Source organism: Lissotriton vulgaris, chromosome 3_1, assembly GCF_964263255.1.
Source record: "Lissotriton vulgaris chromosome 3_1, aLisVul1.2, whole genome shotgun sequence".
Lineage (NCBI taxonomy): Eukaryota > Metazoa > Chordata > Amphibia > Caudata > Salamandridae > Lissotriton > Lissotriton vulgaris.
Genome location: NC_141689.1, coordinates 1,395,493,050 through 1,395,518,660, shown reverse-complemented (window position 1 = coordinate 1,395,518,660; position 25,611 = coordinate 1,395,493,050). Strand labels below are relative to the sequence as shown.

At 47.6% G+C, this 25,611-nt stretch overlaps 1 protein-coding gene across 1 annotated transcript in view; it reads right to left on the bottom strand.

The window, feature by feature from the left end:
• The window catches only part of FRMPD1 (FERM and PDZ domain containing 1), a 1,126,186-nt gene extending 1,102,343 nt beyond the window's left edge, over positions 1-23,843 (bottom strand). The window contains exon 1 of the mRNA XM_086961871.1: positions 23,412-23,843. The gene's annotated coding sequence lies outside the window, so the exon portion shown is untranslated. The remainder of the gene's footprint in view (positions 1-23,411) is intronic.
• Between the last annotated feature and the right edge of the window lie 1,768 nt (positions 23,844-25,611).

Genomic DNA, 25,611 nt, shown 5'->3' with positions numbered 1-25,611 from the left:
GCTCCTTCTTCGTGAGTAGAGAGTGCGATTGGCCACGTTTTGTACTCCATGCAGGCACTTCTATCGATAGTCTGGTAAGTCCAACAGAGTTGAACAAAACCAGTATGCAGTTCCTAACATTACAAGCAGCATTTAGTGTGTTTTATGTAAACGCTCCAAAATTTGTACGGAATCATATGAGCTCAGAGAGGGAGCCTCTCCTTTAGGAAAAATACCCTCACACACCCAGCCAGCTAGGTGTCTTGCTTCATCATCGGGTCTGCTCCTTATCGGGTCGGCGGTGCAATACCCGATCGGCACCCATGATGGGGCCTTCTTGGCGGAGATCTTTTTTCCTTTTTGCCGGTGGGTGAGGTGTGTGTGAGGGCCCTAGGTCAGTGTAGGTGTAAGTGGAGTGTAAGAAAGTGGATTAAAATAAGGGAGGTGGCCCACTCAGAACAATTTTAATGACCGTGGCCCCTGCCCTAATTAAAAAATGAAACAAGTCGCGTATCTTCACTCTAAGGATGTGGAGTATACGAGCTTGTGGAAAAAGGTCAACATGTTTCTTGCCTTTCAACTTATTAGACGGCAATTCATCAGGACCAGAAGGATCTACCTACACTTTTTGGTAGTGGTCAACAAGGGTTTAAAATGTATATGTGACCACCAATACAGTACCCTAAAAAGTGGTACCTTGTAGATCATATAAACACAACCTGCAAAAAAACAAGAACAACATTAAAACCTATTAAAGAAACATCTCTCAGTGTTCTCAATAGAACTTGGGGCAAGTGCATCACGCAGCTTTAGTGATGCAGTCAAACCATGCTGGAGAATGTAAGTGACTTGTGGCATGCAACGTGTGAGCACACCGTGTCACTTCAAATGGCAAAAACACAGCAGAGGCTGGGAGCAATAAACATCATGAACTCACCCTATTAGGGTCAAAACTTCACGTCAACGGTACCGGCTTGTGTAGATACTCAAGTGTAGTGTCCTGCTTAAAGAGACATGGGTAACTAGTAAACAAGGTGAAAAACAGAAGGTTCCGAGTGTACTAGCCTCGAGACTCAACAAGTCAAATCATGCTTATGTGCATCCACGAAGGCTGCCGCAAATGCGTCCTACATCAGTAAGGTTGAAGTTCCCATGAAAAGACACACCAAACATAGGTGCTGCCTGGCGGCCTGTTGTATGACCAGGGAGTCTGCTCCGTGCACTGAGCCACAAACCCGACCCAAACCGCGGTGAAGGTTTGTCCGTGTCCCGAACACCCAGCGTGACCCCCATTTCACACAAATATACTGGGGTCCGGGCTGGACTACAATGACTCTGTGTGGTAGGCTGAAATGCACGGAGACAAATGCGGGTAATAATGGAGAGGCGCCATATTGGAGAGGCCTGAAGCACCGGAGCCTTGTGATGTCGATGCCATTCAACCACAGGACTCTCTGTAATCCGCCTGGCCTAGGCGGTGAGTCTACTTCATATGTTTATAAAAATGGGTATAACGCTGCAAGGAGCGTGTCAAGGAATGCACGAGAAATCCCACTAACATGTGTAGTGTAGTTCATGACGGGCATAAAGGAGGTGGCGTGTAGCACTCTGTAGGGGAGCTTCATGATTGTCAGGGGATGGGTATACCGTGCCTCTGTAATGGTAATGATTCCACAACTGTGCTCAGGAAAAAGCAGGAAAAAACAACAAGGATCAATTGAGTTTTAAAATCAGGATGACATGCACATGTACTAGCTATGGATGTGGGGGCTAGCTGTGTTGGAATACCATCAACCATAAACCATATGGGTGTGTCACATGTCATCAGTTGATTGTTGTGAACTCATTGTGTGTATATTGGCCAGATCCCTGTGGCAATCGTGTGGCATAATGTGTGCTTGAGGCTAACAGTAGCAGTGTGTATACCCTTAGGTGTTCACTATAAGTTGGTGTAAGCGAAAGAGAGCTACTCAACTCAGTAAACTTGAGGGGATATTTTCGTTCAGTTCTGACTAGTCAGTTGCCAGTCGTAGGACCCACCGTTGCCCCATGCGGAACAGAGCATTTTTAGATAGCTCCGGATGTGCTTCCAGTACACCCCATTCAAATGCGTCTGGTGAATGTTACGCTTCTTTGAAATGGGTGGTCATTTTGGTGTTGCTCTTCTGACATCTGAAATTGCTCCTATGTTCCGTTATGCGGACTTTGACCAGTCTAGTGGTCATGCCGATGTATAGCAAACTACATTTGCACTTCATGATGTAAATATAGTTTGAGGTTTTGCAGTTGGTATGGGTGGCCATTTTCCAATGAACCCCATTCTGGAAGCTCACTTCTTTCATCACTTTCGTGAGGTGACAAACAGAGCACGACCCACACGGGTAGTGCCCTGTGACAGGGGGAATGTCCCACAGTGTAGTAAAAACAGGCTGAGTTCATGATGTTTATTGCTCTCAGCCTCTGCTGTGTTTTTATACTATAATGCCATTTGAAGTGACACGGTGTGCTCACACGTTGCATGCCACGAGTCACTTACATTCTCCAGCATGGTTTGACTGCGTCACTAAAACTGTGTAATGCACTTGCCCCAAGTTCTATTGTGGACTCTGAGAGATGTTTTTTAATAGGTTTTAATGTTGTTCTTGTTTTTACTGCAGGTTGTGTTTCTATGATCTACAAGGTACCCCTTTTTAGGGTGCCGTATTGGTGGTCACTTATACACTTTAAACCCTTGTTGACCACTACCAAAAAGTGTAGGTAGATCCTTCTGGTCCTGATGAATTGCCATCTAATAAGTTGAAAGGCAAGAAACATGTTGACCTTTTTCCACAAGCTCGTATACTCCACATCCTTAGAGTGAAGATACGCAACTTGTTTCATTTTTTAATTAGGGCAGGGCCACGGTCATTAAAACTGTTCTGAGTGGACCACCTCCCCTATTTTAATTCACTTTCTTACACTCCACTTACACCTACACTGACCTAGGGCCCTCACACGTATCTCACCCACCGGCAAAAAGGAAAAAAGATCTCCGCCAAGAAGGCCCCATCACGGGTGCCGATCGGGTATTGCACCGCCGACCCGATAAGGAGCAGACTTGATGATGAAGCAAGACACCTAGCTGACTGGGTGTGTGAGTGTCTTTTTCCTAAAGGAGAGGCTCCCTCTTCGAGCTCATATGACTTCGTACAAATTATGGAGCATTTGCATAAAACACACTAAACCCTGCTTGTAATGTTAGGAACTGCATATTGGTTTTGTTCAATTGGTATTTCGGACATGTATGCTGGACCTTGTTAAATAACAGTCCGTTCTGCCCTCTCCTTGTTTCTACTACCCAAGTCCAACAGAGGATCACAACAATCAAGTTAAAGGTTAGTTAAGTTTCAATTTTCACCATGTGACAGGTAGGCAGAACAATAGGTAGAACTCTTTCTAGCTTAGATACTTCATTCAACAAAGCCTCCTTCATATAAGAACCCTCTCTGGTGACCACGTTTTGGTTTGATTCACATGTTTTCTGAACGGGCCTGGATTTGCCCAAATAGTGTAAGGAGTACTAATGTGGTCAGAATACACAGTTTCACATGGTTCTATCCAGTGCTTAATTTGAGCTTATGGTTTCCGGTGCTCGGCACTAGAACTTAATTGTCAACATCGAAGCTTGTGATAGTATGCCACAAGGTGGCGCTGTCTGGCAAATTTAGAGATGACCACAACAAAAGTTAGTTATTAATTCAATATACATTAAAATTAACTATTACCTGCCGCCCAAGACATTCTTATAGTTTTGTAGACATGAAATAGCCTGAATTGTCACACTTGTAGGAGTGTGATGGTTAGTAGTTGTGTTGATACTATCACTGGGAGCATAGCAGGGACAAGGTGTGGTGCATACTGCAGTGACCGCCTGAGGAGAGCCCTGGCACTTATTTTTTATTACAAATTAAGCACTGTCCTAGCCACAGCACCTTCATCTTAGTCGAATTCAGCTTGTACTAGTCTTCCCTCAACTAACCATCTGAAGAGTGCTCAACAAGGCCTCAAGCTTATCCACAGTGTCACTCAGCTGCAGCCCAGGCAGGTAAGAGCGTTGGGGCTGTGTGGGGGAGGGGGGGGGGGGGGGGAATTTTGACAGATGATGACGAGGGGAAAGTAATTATTTATTTAATTTTCCCTTGTGGCGTCTGTCGAATCTTCCCTCCCCCAACCCCACCCCATCGCTCTTATCTGCATGGGCACGACTGGTGTCACTCACCCAAGGACAGATATGCATATCTTAATCATATGACTGGTATATAAGCTCCAGGGAGTAAAGTAGGTCCAGGAGAGGTTTACATACTTACTAAATAAAGCAGATTGCAGAGAAACCACAGTCTATCTTTTCTTAGGAAGACATAAAAGTTCCCATATAACAAGTGGCTTTTTCTTTTTTGTTAAATGCGAGTGGAGGCCTTGTTCCGGGCCACTGTTGGCAATTGGATGGCATGGGCCATGGCATTAAAGATCATCCATAGATCCATCATAATAAGTGGCACAGTGCAACCTTGTTCCAGTAGGCTAGCAAAGGTTGTTTTCAAATGTCTAAAATACAACTACATTGAGATACTACAACTGATGGGAAGCAAGATGGCGACCGAGTGAAAGTCGGTCATAGGTGGCTCCCTTGGGATGGCGTGACAGAGTTAAGAAAAGGATGAAAGTGGACCTGAATGGCGCACCTATAAGCAGGAACTATTGTCTTTGAGAAGCAAGCAGCAATGGAGCTGGTCTTACCAGGAATTAGGCGCGGGGCTTCTGTGCTGGCAGAGATCGCGGAGCAGCTGATTGCAGGCTGCCGGGGTCTCGAGCCTGAATTGGCCAGGATACCGAGCTGGAGTGGCGGATGCAGCGCAGCCTCTAACATGGAGATCATGGCTCCTAAGACAGAAGCAAAGGGGAAAGGTGGTCCCTCTCAATCGCCCCCCCTGGAGTCCCCGCAGCAGAACACGGCAGACTCGGAAATAGTATCTGCTCCTGCGGTTCAAAGGCGACAGCAGTGGGTGCGGCAGGAGAATCTCCTGGATGGGATGGGAAAGTGCGCAGCCCCAGCCACCTCGGCCCACAACAATCATCGATCTGTTCCGGGGTGCAGGGACTGGATCAGCCTCCGGCCTGCCAACGGAGCAGCTTGTCAATACGGATCCGGTAAAAGGAGATGGACAGAATATTATTGGTAAACCACTGTTGGGTTTTGGGGAGAATCCTGAACAGGGCGATACTGAGGCGTTAAAAACATATGCACAGGGGGCCAAGTGGGTCATTTTGGGACAGTCATTCCAAGAGGGACAAATTCATGATACTGTTCCGGCTATTAATGGGAGAAAGGGCTTGGGAGAGATGGGCCTAGCTATTGCCTCTAAGGATATTGAGCTGTTGGGGGAAAATGAGATTCAACAGGAGGAAGGACCCGGGCTGCATCTTAGTGTCCAAAAACCAATGGGGATGCAGAGCGAACGTAAGGGTCCCCCAAAGCCTCGCAGAATACTGCAGGAAGGCATGAAGAGGGACATTGACTCGGAGGCAAATGACTTTTATTCTCTCTCAGATGCCACTTGGTCTGGTCAGGGCTCAGACCGTGGGTCCAATTCAGAATCAAGTGAGGAAGAAAGTATTTCTGGTACTGACACTAGAGGTCTGGACAGGATTACTCCCAACAGGAAAACATTTCCCAGGACAGGGAGAACGGATAACCCTAAGCAAACTGATCACAGATGGGACTACTCTATGGGAGATCAATTGGTGGGGGTTAGCAACCAACCTAACCTGGAAGAGGCTGCAGTAGGGTCCCCAGCGCTCGCTCCTACCCTAGAGTCTATATTGTGTGTAATGGCGCATAGGGAAGAAGCCCGTCTGGAAAGCAAACGTTCCCTGAACGCCACCCGGAAACTCCAGGGCGCAGTTCGAAAAATTGCAAAAATCTGCAATGATATAAGTGATCGGATGACGGAACTAGAAACAAGGACGGCCGCATTGGAAGTGGATGTAGTTGGCTCAAAGAAGCAAGTTATGGCGCATGAGGAACAACTCACGGATATTCCGTGGAAATTGGAGGAAGGTGAAAACCGACAAAGAAGGACTAACCTTTGTCTGTATTCCAGAGTTGAAGGAGGGGTCTGATGCACCCCTCTTTATGGTCCAGCTCCTGGAGAAATCCTTCCCAGAGCTGGTAGGATGGAACTGGGCACAGGAAATTCAAAGGGCACACCAAGTCCCCTTCAATATCCGACAGCCAATTCGCCCAGATGCCAAATCTCGGGCATTTCTGGTCTATTTTGGTACCTTTTTGTTGAGACAAAATGTGTTTCAGAAGGCAAGACCTGAGGCGCAACGGTTGGTAGATGGTTTTACGTTTTTTACTAGGCCAGACTTTTGCCACACTACGGTGGAGCGAAGATGGCATCTGTGGCAAATGATTACCCAGTTCCAGGAGAAGGGAGCGCAGGCCTTCCTCCTCAATCCGGCTTGATTGAAAGTAATTTGGAAAGATCAAACTCATTTCTTCTCATCAGAAATCAAGGCCAAGGAGTTTCTAAGCACTGGGGGGTGCTGACTTTCTTCAGGTTTTTTTTCTCTCCTTCTTTGAGCCAGATGAACCTAAGCAATAATTTCAGCACATGGAGTAATTTTGGTTTTTTTTGTATACTGTTTATTGATTATATGGGTCCAGATATTTCTTAAAGGTGATATTAAGGCACAAATTGGTTTAACTTGTCATCCTAAGGGAGTGAGCCACCACAGACCTAGGAGGGTATGTTGCTTCACTTAGAAGGGTTGGGGGGGTGCGTAGGGAGTAGGGCGCAGGGGGGAGGGGTGTGAGGGGTGGGTTGGGTGTGTGGGGGGCTGGGAGGTGCGGGTAGGGGGGTAAAATGCAGAAAATCCTGGAAAGCAGTGTACGAGGCAGGCAAGGAGATGCACCACAAACAGTACTTGTACCAGAAGTAGGTTAAGGGAGTGGTTTAAAGGGCAATACAGGAACCAAGGAAGTCACAAATATGGGTACGCTGGCCATTTCTACAATTAACATTGGAGGGCTGAATGATAGAGGGAAAAGAAGTAGGGCTGGGGAGGTGTTGCGAGCACTAGGGGCAGATATTATCTGTCAGCAAGAGACCCACATCCCCTGGCAGACATGAGGGCTTAATATTATTCCAGGGTACTCCCAAGTCATTTGCTCATCTCAGTCCACCAACATTAGATGGGTGGCAATACATGTTTCGCATCGATTTTTACCCATTAAGCGAGTCAAGTCGGATAAATGGGGTCGGCGGGCTATTGCGTTCATTTCAAATCAGTTTACTATTTGTACAGTATATGGCTCAAATATCGACGATGCAGATGTGTTCTCAGAATTGGAGATCGAATTAGCCTCTTAGCCAACGCCATTAATTATCTGCAGGGACTTCAATATACATATGCAAAAGCCCCAAATTCATAGACAACTTGATAGTCAGGCACACCCCTACCCGCAACTTATGTTCAGCTCACCCCTCACTTCTCCATACCCTCTCTTTCAGACGGAAGCGCACAGGAGGCTGCAGATTTGCCACACTCGCTCCTCGTCTCTGGAACTCCTTCCCCCTCTATATTCGAGCCTGCCTGGACCTCATGAAATTCAGAAGAGCACTTAAAACCTGGCTCTATAAGCAAGCTTACAACTAAGTTCCCCTCGAGCTATGCACTCTGCCATTTTCTACAGCGCCATGAAACCAATCGGTGTAAGTGCACTCTACAAATCATTTTTAACATTAACATTTAGATACGGGTGATTGGCATAAGGGCGGATATACGGGGAGGAAAACTCAAGTCTTTAAAGCCTTAAAGGCACTCATGGCCAGCCATGGTCTGGCAGACATATGGTCATGTAAAAAAATAGGGGATCCAGGTTTTACTTATTTTTCGTGTCCACACAGGAAATACGTTAGACTTGATTATTTTTTTGCCTCTGTCTCTCTTTTAGAGGGAGCACATATTAAAGGACTCCCTGCGGTCCTGTCGGACCATAATCCACTAGTAATGAACATTGAGGTCCCGACATACTCAAAGATATACACAAAATGGACGTTTGATAAAAAACTGTTGGCAACAGAAGGGTTCATAGAGCATATTAGGGGGTGGACTCTACAGTTTTTTTATATGAACAGATACAGCACATCAAGAGAAAATGTTTGGGATACATTCAAAGCAGGGCTTAGGGGTGAAATAACCAGCTTTGGGGCTTTTCATAGGAAACAACAGAGGGACAAGATACAGGCACTTACAGAGGAGCTGAGTTTTTATGAGAAACAACATATGGTAGCCATGGGACAAAAACAGACAGACCTACAAGCTAGCCTACAGCTTAAAGTAATCAGGACTAAGGCCAGAATTAATGGAATCTATAATAAAAAAGTGGCCGAAAGATTTCAAACGGGGACCCGGAATAACTACGAATATGGAGAGATGATGGGGAAGCATTTGGCACTACAACTCAAACAAAGGACGGCTGCAAATAACATCTTAAAATTAAGAGAGAAGGAAGGTCAGATAGCTAATGATCTTCCAGGTATATTTAAAATACTTGCAGATTTTTATCAAGATCTGTATCGCTCTAGGGTCTTTCCATCAGGTACAATTAAGGTAACAACAGGGAATGTGTCCCCTCAGTTGCTGGAGCTTGAAGCTGATATTTCACTGAATGAGGTCATAGAGGCATTACGGACGATTGCCTCGGAAAGGCATTGGGCCCGGACGGAATCTAGATGGAGATATATAAAGCCTTGCAGGCAGAGCTGGCCCCCCTTCCGGTTGATTTGTTTTTATTGGTTCAACAGAAGTGGGCCCGCCACAATCTTGGCATGAGACCGATATAGTGATCTTTTTAAAGAAGGGGAAGAAGTCTGAAGACCCCACCTCATATAGTGTGGTATAGTAGTGTGGCTCACTGGTTAGAGGCGGCAGACCCAGAAGCAGAGGTCGGCCCGGGACCAGGGTTCAATTCCCGACGCGGCAGGGTGTTTGGGCCAATGTCAGCGGCCTCGATAAATCTCGCCTTCGGTGTCACTCTAACCATGGGTTCCACTCAGCAACTCTGGGCAATAGCTTGCTTAATCTCCACAAACAGCCCCATCAACGCAGGGGATGCCTGGCTTCACCTTGGAGGTGCCCAATATGGACCATCTCACAGGGAAAGCCAGGACGGGTTCCCCAGCGTTATACAGCGCCAGGAAACCTACGGGTAGCCGTGCACTTTACATGCTCAAAAACATTTACATATAGACCAATATCATTAATCAACACTGACGAGAAATTATATTCAAAGATTTTGGCTCTAAGACTATCTAAGATAATTGGGTCCCTAGTGAGCCCATGGCAACATGGCTTCTTCCCATGGAGAAGCACAACGAACCATGTCCGAAGGGTAATTTTGATATTTGATATAGCCGAAGCCACAGGTACACAGATGGATCTGATACTATTGGATGCGCAAAAAGCATTTGACCAAGTAGAATGGTCATACTTGTGGCAAAATTTAAGATCTAAGGGCTTTGGCCCACGTATTTTAACTGCCATCCAAGCTATGTATTTTGAAGTACATGCAGAGATACAGGTAATGGGGAAGGAGTCGGTAGGATTAGAATCACTTGCGGTACGAGACAGGGGTGCCCCTGCTCACCTATCTTATTTGCGCGCTATGTAGACCCCTTAGTTATTTCTATACTGAACGACCGTGCAATCAAACTGATGGAGGTTGTGGCTATAACTCCAAGGTGTTGGCCTACGCCGATGACATCGCGGTCGTCACCCCTGATCCGCAAGCTGCAATAGATAAGATTGAAAGGCTGGCTGCAGAATTTGGAAAACAGTCGGGATATAGTCTGAATACCAACAAAACACAAATTGTTTGTACTAGGACCGCGCAGTTTCAGGATCCGCGAAGGAAGGAGTCAGCCATCTATTTCGGGATTTCTATTACAGCGGAGATAGACACGACATGGGAAATAAATTCGGCTCCTCGCTTAAAAAATATGGAAGGAGAACTAAAGAGATTGGATAATCTACATCTATCCATCATCGGAAGAGCAAACGTCATTAAAATGACGATGTTTCCTAAGCTGTTTTATCTATTCCGGTGTATACCTTTAGAACCGGCAACCACGGTATTCAAAAAGGCAGATGGGCTGTTTTCCCAGTTTATATGGGGGTATAAGAAGATTAGGAGATCGTTAAAATTAATGACCTTACCGCAATATCGAGGGGGGCTCGCAGTTCCTCATCTATATTATTTCTGGGCTGTAATGTTGCAACATATGAGTATCTTATTTAGGCCAAAAGCTTGGAATCCGGCTGGGGTAGTGGATTTGGACAATGAAATCCCGCCATCTATCTACGAATTAGCCATTGGTAATCTAGCACCAGGGCTAGTTTTAAGGCAGCTGGAGGGTAGCTATTATAAAAAAAACACGTTTTAAGATCTTAAGAGCGGCCTGGAATGTATGGCGGAAGGTTAGTAAAAATATGGAAATAGGGGGCGTGTCCAAGATGGTGACGGAGTAGGACGCATCTCCAGGTCCCTCTGGCGCTACGACACCCACAGCTTTGACCTGCGTCCTCTCGGGGGCCTAACTGGCCGTCCGACTGACGGGGGGAGCCCAGTGAGAAAGCCCTGAACCAAGCGACACCCTTCCCGTGTCGCTAGCAGCCCGGAGTGCGAAGTTAGCGGGAGCGGCCGCTACGGGCCTAGAGCCTGGGAACCCTGCAGCGGGAGGATCGAGGAAACACCTGGGGCGTCGCCGCTGAGACCCGCGAGCGTTGCCCCGTGGAGCTCTGGGGGACTCGCTGCCACACAGAGGAGAACTGCGGCGCTGAAGCCCTGACTCAGGGACCCCCGTGGCCGGGGCAATCTGAGCCACTCAGCTGGTGACGAGAGGTGGGACCCGGCAGCCGGATCCACCCGAGGCCGGGGATCCACGGCCTGATCGGCGCAAACCCTTCCCCCTTGGGGCGCCGGAGGGGTTGCAGCCCAGAAGCGGAAAGGAGCGGTGGAGTGCAGCGGCGGCAGGGGTCCCCGCGACTGGGACGATCGGAGCGGAACGACTAGCAGCGAGGAGTGAGTACCGGCAACCAGAGCCACCTGAGGCCGGGGATTTGAGGCCCGGTCGGCACGGGGACTTTTACAAGAGAAGCTCCCGACCCCTGCGAGCTCTCTAATTGGAATGGTGGATGGTTGGAATATTCCTGCGCTTACAACTCGCATACCCCACTGAGACGGCGGCCGATCCGGGACAGACCCCAAATGCGGCGCCGGCCATGTGCGACCTGAGTCCCCGGAGGCGGGCCCCCCTCTAGATCTGGTCCGGGGGTGATTTGGCAGAGTAGAGTGGAACTTTGGCGGACAGAGGCCTGCTATTGTGACCTACAGCTTTGACGCGCGACTCCCCCGGGCCCTGCAGGGCTCGCAGCGTTATTAAGGCGGGAACCGCGCAGCGCTATAGGGGTTTGCCTCCTTTTTCTGCAGATCTTGGGTGAGGACGACCTACGAGAAGTCCGCATGGATAGAGTCCACAGAGTGGGCCTGCCGAGGGGGTCCGGTGCCCCACCTCCGGACATCCTGGTGTGCGTCCATGACTTCCGACTCAAGGAAAGGATATTACAGAAAGCTAGAGGGATCGCCATTATACAATTTCGGGAACACCGGCCCCAGCTATACCAGGACCTAGCGGCCTCTACGCTCCAGAAGCGACGTGAATTCCGACCGGTGACAACCTTCCTCCGTGAGCAGAATGTGTCCTACTCCTGGGGCCACCCATTCAGATTCATCTTCAGGTGGCAAAATAGGCTGGTCCAGATCAGGTCTCTACAAGCTGCCAGAGATCTCCTGGGCCTGGATGACGCAGCTCCCTCCTCGAGAGATGGGAGCCCCCGGTTGCGCCGGCGCTCTTCATCTTGGGAGAGAGTGGGGGGACCGACGGCGACAGCAAGAGTGGACCCCGCAACAGGCTCACAGGAACGTGGGGCAGCGGTGACAGCAGTAGCATCAGCAACAGTGTCACCCTCGCTGCACAGCTCTTCGGCGGCCTGATCCCAAGAGGGCCATCGACTTGGCGCCGGGGGTCAGGTACTGTGGGATGGTATGTACTTTGTGAGAGGGCACCACAGGAAGGGACCTTGGAGAAACGTTGCCTACAAACCTGACCCATGGAGTTTGGCAGCGACTGTGGTGCCACACTAACTGAGTCCTTTGATATTTTTTCTACTTTTGGTTGGGGTGGTTTGGGGTTTGTGGGTGGGGGTGTTGGGGAGGGGAGCAATGGGGGGTGGCGGAGGGAGTGGTGGTAACCAGGGTTTGGATGTCTGTGTACGATTCTGCTTGATGTCTGATGTGTGGTTGTGGCTGCCTGCGGAGTGGTCCTCTGGATATAGTATATGCCCCAGAGGAGTGGCCCTCCTGCTGATAATAGGGGCTTTTTTGAGAGGTGAGGTGGTTGAGGGAGGAGGTGAGGGGGAGGGGGAGCTCGCCTGGTTACTCTGGACTAGATGGAGAGGGCTGTGGATCGGGGCGGTGAGGGAGTTGCGCGATCTGACACAGGGGCTTTTCCCAGCGGACCCTGGGTGATGCTAGTAAATGACGAACATGTTCCAATTGGGGAGGATGTGCGGCTTGCTAACTCTGGGTCAGGTGGTCATGTGCGGTCTGCTGTGGACCATCTGGAAGAGCGAGGGTGAGTGATTGCTCTGTGATGCCATTAGTCATAGGCACGTGGAATGTTAAGGGTCTGAATTCCCCACAGAAACGCCAGAAGGTCTGGAAATACATTGTTGACCATCACTTAGATGTAGTGGGCCTCCAGGAGACACACCTTACCCATAAAGATGAGACTAGACTGAAGCACAAACACTTCCCTCTCATATATCGGTCCTCTGCTACTACAAAGCATAGAGGGGTGGCTTTGATGTTCCGCTCCACACTCCATTTCCAGCCTGTGGGGGTCCGGAATGACAGAGAGGGACGTTGGCTAATGGTCACGGGAGCGCTCCTCGGTAGACACTGCACGTTCTTGGTCCTATACGCTCCGAATGTCGGCCAAAATGGGTTCCTGCTGGATCTTTTGCGAGAGGTGGAGGATTTTGTAGAGGGAGAGCTCGTGGTGATGGGGGACTTTAACTTGGTCTGGGACAGAGACCTGGACTGTTCCCATCGCCTGAGGTCCGACGCTGCCACCTTTGTCGCGGACACTCAGGACAAATTTGGAGACCTGGGCCTTATTGACGGGTGGCGTGCCCTCCACCCCCAAACTAGGGACTACACTTTTTTTTCACATGTTCACCACTCTTATTCTCGTCTGGATCATGTCTTTGTGAGCCAATCCCTACGGGTGATCTCCGGGACGGCAGCATATTCCCCCTATCGGTGTCAGACCATAGTCTACTGGCGCTCTGCCTGACATGGTCCTCCATGCCTTCGGCCTACCGCAAGTGGTAATTCCCACCGTCCTTAGTCCGGGACGACATATACTGCAAGGACTTGCGGAAGAGCATTCGCGAATTCTTTGACCTCAACCAAGTAGAAGATACTTCTACCTTCACAGTATGGGACGCCTTCAGGGCCACCATACGGGGTAAATGTATAGCCCTTAACTCCGCGCTTAACAAACGGCGACGAACAGAACGGGAAGATCTGGAGCGGGAACTAACGGCTCTTGAGCAGGCGCACAAACAGAACCCCTCTAGGGTAACGCTTCGGCCTTTGACGGCCGTTCGGAGTAAACTTAAAGCCCATTACAATAACCGAGCGGAGTTTACCCTGTTGAGGCTGCGGCGCCTCTCCTACTCCCAGGGGAACAAGGTTGGGAAACATCTGTCCCGCCAACTTAGGGACAAAAGGGAGAAGGAGTACATAGGAGGTGTCAGGGGTTCCTCGGGCGCCTTGACTCACCGAGACGAGGAGAAGGCGAACCTCTTTGGGGACTTCTATGCCGCCCTTTACTCAGAAGAGGCCCTCTCCCCGAACGCCCAGGAGGATTATCTACGAGCGCATCCACTCCCCCAGGTTTCCCCAGAATGGAACGATCTTCTTGCAGCCCCCATCACGGAGGAAGAGGTTAGGGATGCAATAAAAGAGCTGAAACCACATAAGGCGCCGGGCCCGGACGGCTATACTGCACGCTTTTACCAGACTTTCTCTGCGGACATTAGCGGCTTCTTGATGCAGTTGTTCAACACCATGGGTGAGACAGGAACGACTTCCTGTTCCATGGTGGAGTCATCCCGAAGCCAGGGAATTACCCCGCTGCTTGTGCGTCATACAGGCCCATCGCACTACTCAACATAGATGCCAAGCTGTACTCATCCATTCTAGCGCGTAGACTGCAGGATCTAATGCCAGCCCTAATCCACCCTGACCAGTCTGGCTTTATCAAGATGCATGATAACACCAGAAGAGTGGTCCACCTCATTGAGAAGGCCACCCGCTTCAGGATCCCAGCGGTCCTGAACGTCCTCGACGCCAAGAAGGCCTTCGATTGTGTCGATTGGAACTTTCTGTTCCGGACCCTGGAGGCATTTGGCTTTTCGGCTAAGTTTATTACAATGCTCAGGGCGAACTACAGCAGCCCCCGCTCGAGGGTCACGGTGAAAGGCCACTGCTCTGCTTTCTTCCCACACTCCAGCGGCACGCGGCAGGGCTGTCCCCTCCCGCCCCTGCTCTTTGCCCTGAGTATCGAACCTTTGGCAGTGGCATTAGACAGAACCCGGACATCCCGGGATTACCCTTCATGGGGGAACAACATAAGATCTCTCTCTTTGTGGACGATGTCCTGCGGTCACTGCGGATCCCGCTCACTCCCTTCCTTATGTCCAAGATGCCCTGGAGAGTTTCGAGACTGTGGCAGGATTTAAAGTCAACCTGAATAAGTCCTATATTCTCAACCTTACACTTCCCACTGCCGAGGTCGACCGCCTTCGACTTTTGTCGCCGCTTCCATGGTCCCTCACGTCCTTAGTATATTTAGGGGTCCACCTGACCCCCACTATTGGGAAGCTGTATGCCGCCAACTTTCCCCCACTTCTGACGAAAATTCAAGGTGATCTAACCCGCTGGAAACCGATGTTTATCTCATGGCTAGGAGGGATCCACGCGATCAAGATGTCTCTCTTGCCCAAACTGCTGTACCTTTTTCAGGCTCTCCCCATAGTCCCCGAGGGTGACTTCTTTGGCCGCCTCCCTTCCATGATGCTTCGCTACATCTGGCAGGGTGGTCGTGCCCGATTCTCCTTCGCTACCCTCGGGCGCCCGCAGAGGAAGGGAGGAGTGGGCCTTCCGGATATGCACCTGTACTACAAGGCAGCACAACTCCGGGTCCTGGTGGAGTGGTCGCAGCCCATGTCTGAAAAGCATTGGCTACATATGGACCGCTCAGTGGCAGGTAGGACAATTTGGGACTTAGCATGGAAGCCGAAAAAAGATAGACCCAAGAATACGTACATCAGTACCCCCACAAGTACCACCCTAAAGGTGTGGGACTCGGTCTCCCATGATGAACGGTGGACGTCCTTCCCGTCCCCATACACACCGATTCATTTTAACCCTGCCTTTCCCCCTGCGGATCGTGAGGGCCCTTTCAACGCCTGGAGAGCCGGGGGCTGCCACGCCCTTACACATCTCTTTCATGGGGATGCGCCACTCACGTTCGCCAACTGTATGCAAGACTATTCGGTCCCGCCACTCGAACAATTCCGCCACGCCCAGATGCTTCATTGGGCACTATCACCACCAGTCAAAGACATTGCTACCAGGCCGCCCACTGTCTTTGAGGCGTTCCTTGCAAGAACCACCAGCATGCGAGGTACCATCTGATTCCTGTATGACCTCCTGCTCTCCACCTCTATATCTCCTAGACCAAGATGTATGGGGCTCTGGGAGGACCTCCTGGACCACCCCATATCTGACGAAGAGTGGTCTCATCTATGGCATGATATCGCAAGGCATAACCATTCGCTGGACCTCCGGGAGGCCCATCTTAAAAGCACGATTGACTGGTACATGTACCCAGCCAAATTGAAGAGGATTTTTCCAGACTATTCCGATAGGTGTTGGAGGGGCTGTGGACTGCTGGGCGATTTTCGCCACATATGGTGCGATTGCCCGATCATTCGTCCTTATTGGGCGGAAATCCTCTCCCACATCAAGGAGATCCTGGGCTACCCTATCAAGGACACACTAGACCATGTTCTGCTGGGACTTCGAGATCCTGACCTCGAACACCAGACACAAGCTGATAAACAGATTCTTTGGCTATGTAAGGGCGCTGCCAAGTTGACCTTGGCTGCAGCCTGGAAGAAAAGGGAGGCTCCAGCACTTGCTCTATGGCATGCAAGACTTTGGAGGTTACTGGGTATGGAACGAATGGCGGATATTTTTCGTGGCGATTTCAAGAACTTCATCTTCCGCTGGGGCCCCCTGGTCCGTTTTCTGTCCAGCGGCTTGCCCTCTGCGGTATGTCCTCCCTCCTTGCGAGGCCTTCATCTATTTCAGACCTGAGTTGTTCTGACTGTGTGATTCTGTGACTGAATGTGTGTTACCACCACTGGGGAGCGGGGTGGGAATGGGTGGGGGGTGGGCGGGGCTGTTGGGGGGAGTTTTGGCGACAACCACCTGGTGACTTGGCTGAAGGGTAAGGGATGCAGACTAAAACTGCCAAAGCTGCCTACTCAACGAGCTAGGGAATCGCCACTTTGAACTGAAGACTGCTGCGGCCCTAGGCCCTCGTGGCCGATCTGAACTTTGTCCTATGCTCGATGCGCTGCTTGCAGACCTTAGATCAGTGGTACTGTTCAGCCGAGTTCCACGAATTCTGTATACCCAAACCGTACCCCCCTGCGAGGGAAGATGAGCGGGATTGTCGCTATTTGTGGTTTAATATTTTCAAAATGTCAATAAATACAACTTTTACAAAAAATAAAAATATGGAAATACCCAGAATCCAGAGATACGTGTCTCTATAGCACTCCTCTGTCTTCCCGGCACCAATATATGATAATATAAGTATAATTTGGGAAAAGGCAGGAGTCAAAAATATAGGAGATATTATCGACCTGAACGGGGTTGTTTCGTTTGGGGAACTTCAGAAACGATATGGGCTCGATCCTAGCACTTTAAAAAAATATATCCAAGTAAGGGAGATAATAAAAATGGTGGTCGTACAACCTATTAACTTTGTTCGCATAGCGCTTTTAGAACACCTTACGAAAAAACAGCTTTGAGTTAAGGATTTGTATTCAATGCTAATAGAGGTTACTCTGAATGATATCGCCAGGGTAGAAAGGGGGTGGGCGAGAAATTGGATAACCCGGATGTCGATATGTGTAGATCATTAGAGCTAGCTAAAAAAACGTTCTTATCGGCAAATCTTAAAGCCCAAATTTTTAAAACTATATTTAGACTCTACTTCGCCCGGCCAAACTTTGGGCATGGGGGAAAAGGGATAAAAACAAATGCCCTAGGTGTGGGCTGGGCCCGGCTGATAAAGTACATATGTTTTCTGATTGCTGTAAATTGGATGCATTGAAGAAAGGTATTGAATTGTTTTTATGTCAAAATCTGGGGCGGGCTGTTTCTCTAACTCATACCATGCTGATATTTGGATGTAATGAAAGTCTACAGTTAGAACGGTCTCGAGTCTATCTATGCTTTATGGCTAAAGCCATTTATTGTATAAATATTGCTTCTATGTGGAAGGATGAAGACCCTCCAACATATCAGGCATGGTATGCCAGACATTTTCATGTATTTAATTTGGAGATGGCATTGTATAAATGTAAAAATAGAAGTGGGAGGGCAAGGGGTCAACTGATCTGGGGGCCATTGATGGAACAGTGGGGGGATGAGAGGAGAATTTGTCTGTATATCTCATGGTTTTGTCTTTCTCTTTTTCTCTATTTATATGCTTTTGTGTTATGAAGTCTGTCTTATGTATATTTATTCAAAACAACTAAAAAAACATTTTTGTATGTGTTATTGCAAAGTATGCAACCACTGCTTCCTGGAAATAAAAAGAAAATATATTTTTTTTAAATGTAAAAAAAGAGATACTACCACACAGGATCCACCACAGAGAAATTACGAATACTGAGATTAACTTACACAATTTATGAAATTACCACTATTTTGAATAAAATAATTACAAGAGTAAGTGTACTAACTGTAAGCCTATCAATAAATGTAGCTGCATGATCTGACCCTAACCCTAAATATATTACCTAGTCTAACTCTTAGACAAAAATGTACCATAACTCTAGACATAACACTAAACCTGACTCATAACCTTTACACTAAATCTAGCCCTAAACCAGAGGTTAAACCCCAGCCCATACCTGAAATCTCATCCAAACCATAATCATGCGCCTAACCCCGAACCTAGTCCAAACACTATACTTAGCAAACGTCTTCATCTAATCCTTGCACTTACCCTTGCACTGACCTCATTTGGTAGTGGTATTCTCAGAAGTATTACTGTTAATATAGTGGCATCTATGTAACAGAGTATTCAGTGCTTAATTTGAGCCGGTGGTTGGAGGTGAGACCCACCTGCACTCATTTTTTGGGGACCGGCTCTTATTTTTCCTCATTAGACTTTAATCCTGAGCAAGAGAGAAAAAAAACCATAGGAGAGAAAAAAGAGGAAGAAAAAAGGAAAGACTGTGATAAGGAAAGAAAGCAACAGATGAAAAATAACCTAAAAGAGTGAAATAAAGAGGCAAGAAGTGTCTGGTGGTGAATGAAAGAGGCATGGGGTATAATAAGACTACGCAGCCTTGGTATTTGTTACCTCAGACATTGCTCTGAGCAAACTGTGAGCCCTGGAACTTATTCACTAACAATTTGAGCACTGGGGAGTAGACTAATCAAACTTGCACACCACACAGCGGACCAAGACAACTTGGTGCGCTGCACGAAAGGCAGATGGCAGGAATATGCCATATTTAACATAATATGGTGCATTCTGCAGCACACCTAGAAAAAGAAAACATGGAGAAATAAAGATATTTCTTTTCATTGCACCTCTGGTGGGAAGGCGTACAATTCTGCTGCATTCCCAGGTCTGCCAGGGAATGCGACAGAATCCATGGGTGGATGTGTGGGAACACCCACGCGGGCAGAGTAGTACCACGCAGCGACTTGCGCTACACGCAGAGACTTGCGCTGCCTTGCTTTACTCCAGATTGACCAAGCACTGCAGGGACAAGCAAGGTGGCCTTGCTTAGTAAATCTGACCTTAGTGTTTCGTTGCCCTTGGTTACCTCGCGTGATGCAAGGGGGGCAACACTTGGATGAATCTGGCCCTGGGTGCATGGAAGTAATGTATTCATAATAGTGGGGACTGCACTCTAGAATATCATCCCCTAAAGTCAGATTAGCTGTTTTTGTCCCCGGATCGGAAACCTAATTAAAGCGGGTCAAGGAGTCATTCAGCCCCTAATAAGCTTTGCAAATGTAAACCCACAACTTTCTTTCCGATTTTCGACGAGCAGATTTGGCCAGAATGACAGAGTGCGTGGGGGGAGCTTGCCTGTCACTGCTGCTGCTGTGTGGCGAATCGAGCACTTCTGCTCCTGGTGTGCTCAGCCCAGCACCCTTCACGAGGATGCACTTCACTCAAGTCCCTCGGGGGGCCCGATGCACTTTAGAAGACATTCGGCCCTCGGAGAGCGCCCAAGCCCATGCACTTACCAGTCAAGCACTCCTGCTACAGAAATATGCTTCCTGAAAGCGGATGCGGCTAAGATGTATTTGCTGACAGCCTGCTAGTAAATACTCCGCAGCAGGCCATATGGCCAGAGGTAGCCCACGGCTGACAATTCGCCATTCACAAACAGCAGCATGGCCAGCGTGTCCTGGGCCCTAGAGCAAGGGAGGAAACGGGCCCGCTGGCCGTCGTTTGAACTGTGAAATGCAGCAATATTCTGGGTTCAGTGGGCCGCTCAGGCGTCTGGGCCCGGTGCCACTGCACCTGTTGCACCAGGGCATTCTTCACCCCTGTTCTTACGGTCTTTGTGGGGTTTACTTTTTCACACTCAGTGATACTGTTGGCCTTAAGGAAGAGTCCCAGGTAGGCTATTTTCCCACCCCTAAAAAACACAAAGTGCTGGCATATCAGTGCCACACTTCAAATGTGTCAAGCGGAAAAATGACATCAACAAAAGGCCAAACAATCGGATTCAGTAAACGTTCAGTGGAAATAGAAGCCAAAGGGAAAGAGTAAATGCTGAGTGAAAACAGAAGTCATAGGGAAAGAGTAAATGTTGAGTGAAAATAGAAGACATAGGGAAAGAATAAATGTTGAGTGAAAATAGAGGACATAGGGAAAGAGTAAATGTTGAGTGAAAATAGAAGACATAAGGAAAGAGTAAATGTTTAGCGAAAATAGAGGACATACGGAAAGAGTAAATGTTGATTGAAAATGGAAGACATAAGGAAAAGTGTCAGAACTGAATAAAGAACATTATAAAGGGCCCGGGTAATAACTTATTATTCATGGATATCAACAAGAGGTGGGAACAAGGAAAGAGAAGTCACCTGAACCAAGGAAGTTGCAGGTCAAGAGGCTTCCAGCGTGGATACTGCACCCTTGCTGTTTCACGAAATGAAGATCCGAGTGGCTAAACACTGATACAAAATATTATCTTGAGCCACAACGGTTTTATGTGTATTAAAACGGTGATTATGTTATTTCCAACATTTTTCTACCTTAGTATGGTACATCTGAGTTCTCTAAGTGAGTGAATCTCCACAATCAGGTTTGTCACCTTCAGACCACGTGAATGGTACAGAGAACTGTAACTCTCCCTCAAACATAAGATCACCCACTGGAGATTTAGGAGCACACTTAAGACTGGGGGCCTGAAGAAGGACAGGGCCATAAATGACGCTTGATGACCGAGCAGCGTTATAATGCATTCCCAATCGAAGGACATGACAAGGATGACTTTGTGATAACGCAATGTACAAGGACGTTTTCTGCAGCTTCACCCAATATCTAGACGCTGAACCAACGTTTCAAGGCACGTGTCTCCTGGAAGATGTCATCCAGCGAATGAATATTTTATGAACTCATTAATCATTGACCAACCTATCAAGGCAAAATCAGACCCAGGCAGCATCTTAGTGTATGCTAATGTCGACTCTACAGGCCTTGTAGGACAAGGGTCTTGCCTGCGCTAGTGATTGCAGCAAAGAGAACAATGGCATTGTACAAAATGTTGTTCATTAGCTAGGTTTGATGAAGACACCTTAACATTTAAGTTAGCCTGAAAGCCTCACAGATATATTATGACCCTACTTCTAGTAGGATCCACTCCACTCCAGATGAACAATAGTGCCTAGAAATATTTTTGGGTTAAGAGTACGCTATATAAATGCCATCAGTCGAACATACATCGGTCAGACAATAAAAAAAAGTTCAGTCAAATTTAATGGGACAGTCCCATGTGTTTTTTTGTCAATGCACGCTTCTCAGTGGGCGCATTGTTCCCGTTAAGCACTTATAAGTTAGATCATTCAATTATACCAAATCAAACAAGTCCATTGAATAGGTTACCTTTAGATGCATATGTCATACGTTTCCTTTTGGCTTAAATTTAGTCTAAAACCAAAAGTACAAGTCATGGGCACACTGGCTACTAGGCATAATTATTCTGCATTTCAAAGGAAGGTGCCCTATTTTAGAATTTAATGTATGACAGATCTTTACCTGTAAAACTTAACAATGCATTTTAGAAACAAAAAAATGGAGTCTGTGTAGTGGACAGTAAATTATTTTTACACTTCTTAGAAGACAAACTGTATGAGATGATAACAGTCAAAAAAAGGTTGAGCAGGACATTGTAAACACGTTTTGTGCTTTCCAATGTAAACAGATGTGTGTACATACAAGAATAGGAAACAACAGACCCTCTATAAAAAAAAAAAAACATGCCCCACAGTTCCGTAAAACTACAGATTCACGGGACATTGGAATGAGCCCCACTTTTGAGATGTAAGATTTTCAAGTAACAATATTGCATATCTTAAACTCAATGGCAACCAGTTATCTTTGTGTATATATAAATATTCACATTGTATATGTAACATTCACATACTCCCCAGGGGTGTAAATCTAACTCGGTGGCATAACATGAAATGATACCCCTCCACAATTCAAAGAGAGGCCCCAACAATTTTGTTTAAACTGGAAGGCCGACGCTAAGCACGGGCCTTCGGTTGAGCGCAGCCCCCTCCAAGACACAAGCCCTCCTGCACAGCTGCCAATGATACACCCCCAACACATATGAATATATGTGAGACGTTTACCTGAGTTCGGGACAGATGTATGACACATTTGGGCCCTTTGCGACTCATAAAATACATTTTCCTATGTACCAACCCAATTTTCGAGTCGGTAACCTACTACCGACTCGCAAAATAGGGATTGTGAGTCACTATTAGGAAAGGACATGTAAAGGGCGTCCCTTCCTAAAAGCGAGTTGCACCGGTATGTATGAATGTTTTGCTACCAGTATTAGGGTAGCTAAACATTTGCAGATTACCAACTATATCAAATTGGTGGAAAGCCATGCGCAAAAAGGAAGGGGTCCCTTTCTGAATGGGGCGCCCAAAAAAATTCAGAGCAGGCAGTGGACCCATGGACTCCTGCCTACTCTATTAAAATGAAAAGTGAAAAGAAAACTTTTCATTTGTATTTTTGAAATACATCCCGTTTCCCTTTAAGCATTTTAAACTGCTTTATTTTAAAAAGCAATCACAGACATGGTGGTCTGCTGACTTTAGCAGGCCACCATCCCTGTGAGTGACGGCCATTCCCAATGGGTCGCACAGTGCAACCTGCCTCATAAATATATTAATGAAGCAGGTCCCTTACGACCCTTTTGGAAATCAGTGTCTGAGACACTTTTATACATCATGTTTTGAGAGTTGCTGAAAAAAAAAGCGCAATTTGCGAGTCGCAAAACCTGACGGTCATACATGTGGCCTTATTTTCCAAAAAGTCAGTCAGAGAAAAGCATGATATGAACAAACACATACTAAATTAAGGGATGGGGGCATGCGATTGCATGAACAGGATGCAAACTTGGTGCCTACACCTCCCAGTCTCTGTTGCAACAGCTGCTGAGAATATGACAGAGAGCACCTTGAATTGGCCTCTATCACCATCAATGCCAGGCTTTAACTTTCCTAAAACGGGATATCTGGTGTAGCGGTTGGAAGAGGATACATTCGTTCTCATCTCAGCTCAGAAAACACATTGTGTGATTTTAGACAAATCCCATTTTCCCCCAAACGCCGCAAACACGCCCTTAGAAACATGCTGCAGTCTAAACAGCTATAAACAACTAATAAACATATACAAAGTATTTACCTGTTTGGCAGCGGAGGAGACCTCCAGAATCCACTTGAAATCATACTCTCCCCAGAAGTAAGGACTCCCGAAAGTTATATTGAAAAGGATGAGCTACTAGCTGGCAGGCCGTTCGGCAGTTCAGGTTGGTACAGGTGCAAACAACAAAGATGACTGTGGGCTCCTCTCGAAGGCTATGCCATCTTCTCTGATTCACTAATTACAATCAGTGATGTAGCCTTCCTTCCCTTTCTTTCATTCCTTCTTGTGCCAGGGTTGCCCGCTACCTTTATCTCCCGTCACGGAGCGCACAGATGGAAAACTTTGTCACAGGTCCCGTGAAGAGCCAGCGTCAGACCCAGAAGCGCTGGATGTGGTCGGCGAGCAAGAAGCCAGCTCTGGTGACCCCGAGTGGAATCGGTGGAGCCGGCCCGAGGCGCAGACGGAGCAGCGTAGGACTCCTCCCGCAGCCCGTGCCCAGCACCCGCGCCGCACGCGCTCTCACGCCCTGACCGCGCCGTCACCTCAGGAGGAAGAGCGCCATCTGCTGGCCGTGGAGTGCTCATGCTGCGTTTCCATCACAGGTTTCAGTAAAGACAGACGACAGACTCCTCTTGATAATTTACAATGTATACACCTGCTCCCTCTTGCCTATTCTTCAGCAGAACCCAATGCCATAGTATGTTTTTACTTCAATGTTATTTCTATTAGTATAGAAAAAACAAGTGAAGGCAAGGCATTCAAGGTCATACAGACATTCTGCAAAATACCGCGACTTGTGCGCTATTTGTTCTTCGCTCTGAATAATTCCACCCCTACTGGAGCTCTGACCCACACGTTTGAAAAGTCCTGATACGAAGAATATTATCCGTTTGGAAAAACGGAGTCATTATGCTCCTAAATGCGAATTTTGGAATACGCTGTGCGTGCTTAAGTACACACCAACCTTGGAAAGTGTCGTTACTATTCTGCCTAACGTTAGTCTGCTCAGAGACAAGTCGGTACACTCAGGGCTTTAAGTGAGCTCAGCTGAGTCTCAGACCCATGGCACATTTACCACTTTTACACACAGACCAGTACAGTAGCCGTAAATGCTGCTCTGCACAGCGTGAGGAGAGCGCCACATTTACTGAAATATGGCACTCTTCTCCACTTTCCCAAGCGCAGGAGCTGAAATCAGCTGCTGTGCGCCAGGGGGACAACTTTGTGCAAGGGTGTCTCTGTGAGTCTAGCATAGGTTTTGTACTGGAAGGGTACCGTTCCAGTACAAAGTACTATGGGGCTAATTTATGAGTCCTTGCATCACTTTTGCATCACTGGTGCATCACTTTTTGTGACGCACAGCAGTGTAAAAAATGCGCCTTGTTGCGCCATATTTACAAAGTGACGCATCTAGGTAGATGCGTCACTTTGTAAACCCCTGCGTTACATTATACCTGCACCATGTATAATGTATGCAGGGGGGGGCGTTCCCCCCCCAAGAAAGAGTCGTAGAAGTGAAGCAGTGAAATCTATCAGATTTCACTGCGCCACTTCTAGGACGCAAATGCGTCAAAATCTTACGTCTGCTTCACAGCAAGTGTAAGACTGACACCAGCCCTTTCACATGGGGCTAGCTACCGGTATTACGGTAGCATTGTGTCCTTTCACATGGGGCTTGCCCCATGTGAAAGGACACAATGCTGGAGTTGCGTCACTTTTGTGACACACTCCAGCAATGCGTCACTTTTGCGCCATACAGATACATCAGAAATACTGACGTATCTGTAACTCCTTGCGACATGATGCGTCATACAGTAAATATGACGCATCAATCATGTCACAAGGAGGGCGCACTAAGAAGTGACGCATCGCTGCTTTTACGCAGCGATGTGTCACTTCTCATAAATGAGGCCCTATGCATAGACTGACTTAAACCATTTCCCCTCTTTGTATGTGTGCTGTATAGTGCAGCACATGTACAAAGTCGAAAAAGGAAGGAGATATGAAAGCATTTTTCCTTCCTTGCGCCTACTTCAAAAGGGCAGTTTTTTCTGAGCTGAACACTGTCTACTTTATTTAGTAAATTGGGTTTAGCGTCAGAAACCTTAGATGATTGCATAGGAAAACCCATGCTCCACCATGGTACGTGCCCTTGGTGCGAAGTAATGCAAAGCAGTGCTATGCACTGCTTTACGTTATGTTCTCGTTATTTACAGCTCTGAACAAGTTGAGCGCTGCA